This window comes from Babylonia areolata, chromosome 3, assembly GCF_041734735.1.
Source record: "Babylonia areolata isolate BAREFJ2019XMU chromosome 3, ASM4173473v1, whole genome shotgun sequence".
Lineage (NCBI taxonomy): Eukaryota > Metazoa > Mollusca > Gastropoda > Neogastropoda > Buccinidae > Babylonia > Babylonia areolata.
This window is the reverse complement of record NC_134878.1, coordinates 48,859,156-48,861,503: the sequence shown is the minus strand read 5'-3', so window position 1 is coordinate 48,861,503 and position 2,348 is coordinate 48,859,156. Positions and strand designations below refer to the sequence as shown.

General features: G+C 44.0%; 1 pseudogene across 1 annotated transcript in view; it reads left to right on the top strand.

The window, feature by feature from the left end:
- Nucleotides 1-2,129, top strand: part of LOC143280602 (uncharacterized) — an 8,396-nt pseudogene extending 6,267 nt beyond the window's left edge. The window contains exons 2-4 of the transcript XR_013055033.1: nucleotides 1-74; nucleotides 730-891; nucleotides 1,953-2,129. The exon at nucleotides 1-74 is cut by the window's left edge and continues 1,338 nt beyond it. The product of XR_013055033.1 is annotated as an uncharacterized LOC143280602 (transcript). The remainder of the gene's footprint in view (nucleotides 75-729; nucleotides 892-1,952) is intronic.
- The last annotated feature ends 219 nt before the right edge of the window (nucleotides 2,130-2,348 follow it).

Genomic DNA, 2,348 nt, shown 5'->3' with positions numbered 1-2,348 from the left:
TTGGACGCCATGGCATCCAGAATGAACGCGCTGAGGCCGTTGGTGCGGTTTTACAATGCGAGATACAGAGCCAAGTAATTATACTGTTTTGAATATCATCTTTGAAAAAGTTTGATTTTTCTATTTTTTCTATTTTTAGAGTTAGGGAAATGAAGGAGGGGGCACGTACACAAGCTGGGTTCCTGGTTCCAGTCGATATGCTGAGCATAATATGTTACTGGGCCATACAGCTGCACAGCCTTATACTTTGTACAAAGGTGTCGTATTTATCACGTTTAGCCTTTAAGTAGGTGGGTGGGTGGGGGCGTTTGGTGACCTTAGTATTGAGACTCTTGGAGAGATAGTGCACATGATCCATATCCGTAGCCATTGTTTCTTATTTGTTGTTGTTGTTGTTGTTGTGTTTTCTGTGTGAGAGTACCTTTTGCAATTTCCTAGCGATCCATTTCCATCGGAGATAAACCACAATTTAGCATCGCCCTAAAGCTACATAGAGATACACCGGAAATATAAATAAGATACAAAAGAAAATTAACTTGATAAGAAACAAATACACGAATCCAACATAAGAGAATAACAGCACGAATGGAATAAAGAATAGAAGATGAGCAAATTTCAATTCTTGAAAAAAAAAAAAAAGAAGAAGAAGAAAGAAACAAATACACACCTTGTCATTCACAAACACGGCATGCCATGCTGAAGAAGGCAGTGCACAACGTGGGTGTTCAGGGCCTCCAGGGACCTGGGATGCCGGACGCTGAGCGAGATGCTGGACATGGACGTGCCCCGGGCCATGGACCTGACCTGCCACCGCTCCTGCTCCGCCATCATGCCAGGGCGCCGTCACCGGCAAGCGATTCGGCCTCCGGTGTCTCTGCTGTCCTGCCTTCGGTACGTCACCATGGCAGCTGTACTTCTGTTTTGTTTTGTCTGCTTGTTTGTTGTTTTTGCTGTTGTTGTTGTTGTCACACGCTCAGTTTCTGCTGCTGTTGTTATTGTTGTCGTTCTTGTTGTTGTTGTTTATGATAATGAAAGTTGAGGGTGAAGCTGATGGCTGCTGCTGTTGCGTAAACCTGTTTGACTACGTAAGGCTATACTCTATGCTTCCATACATCTGCGAGCATCAAACCAGGCCCGAGAGACACAGCCACTTGAAGTGTTGGTCAGGAAAATTTAGCAACGCTTCCTGACGAAGAAATAGTAGACGTAGCAACAGCAGCAGAAGTGGTAGTAATAATAGTGGGAAAGGGTAGCTCAGCAGCAGAAGAAATAATGTTAGCAGCAGCGGCAGCGGCAACCTTATCAGCGGCGCCAGCTGCATTTATTTGGTCTGCCTCCATTGTTGACGGTGAATCGTCGTCATAATTGTTGTCATAGAAACAACAATTGCAACCGTAGCAACAAAAACAGTGGAATGGAGTTATTTGAATATTTTGTTTCAAGACCCTGAATATCTGCATCTTAAATAAACCCGAGCGCTTCCACTCTCACCGGCTGTAAACAATGTTTACACATATAATAAATTATAACAGAGGCACGCAGACATACTCAGACAGGCCCGACACGTTTTGAGACAAACGAATATGTAGGGAAAGTTTTACTTTTGGCGTTACTAGTTTCGCTAGTTGGACTGGTTTGCCCAGGTAAGTCGGTCATTTGTGCAACACTGATAACATTCTCATGCGTCCTTCCATTAACGACATGTGACAAAGCTGACAAGTTTCACATGGAAACCGTTCATAATGGAAACCGTTCATAAGAGAAGAGTGTGGCATCAGAATGAGACAGAACGGCGCAACACACACACACACACACACACACACACACACACACACACACACTTTTGCGGTCATGCGTAAAGAAGATAACTATATCAGATCAGTCATGGATGTTTTGTTCATTTCCCATTCACTCCCACCCCCACCTCTCTCTCTCTCTCTTTTCTGTTGCAGTGTCAGACCAGGCGATAGGCATGAGAACCTTGTATCGACGTGCCGAAGCTTTGACGTAACTGAGGAACTGCTGTTAAAAAAAACAAAAAACAACAACAAAAAACAACAAAAACAACCCTTTCTCGACATGATGCCACCTCAACGTTCGGTCAAGGATATAGCGTCAATGAAACATATGCTGACATGAACCATCCACTCATCTGCTGTTGGCTGTCTGTGTCAGTGACTGGATGTGTGCATGAACAGACACTGAGGAATGAGGAATTTGTATTTGTAGTTCTTTTTATCACAACAGAATTCTCTGTGTGAAATTCGGGCTGCTCTCCCCAGGAAGAGCGCGTCGCTACACTACAGCGCCACCCTTTTTTTTCTGCGTGAAGTTTTATTTGTTTTTCC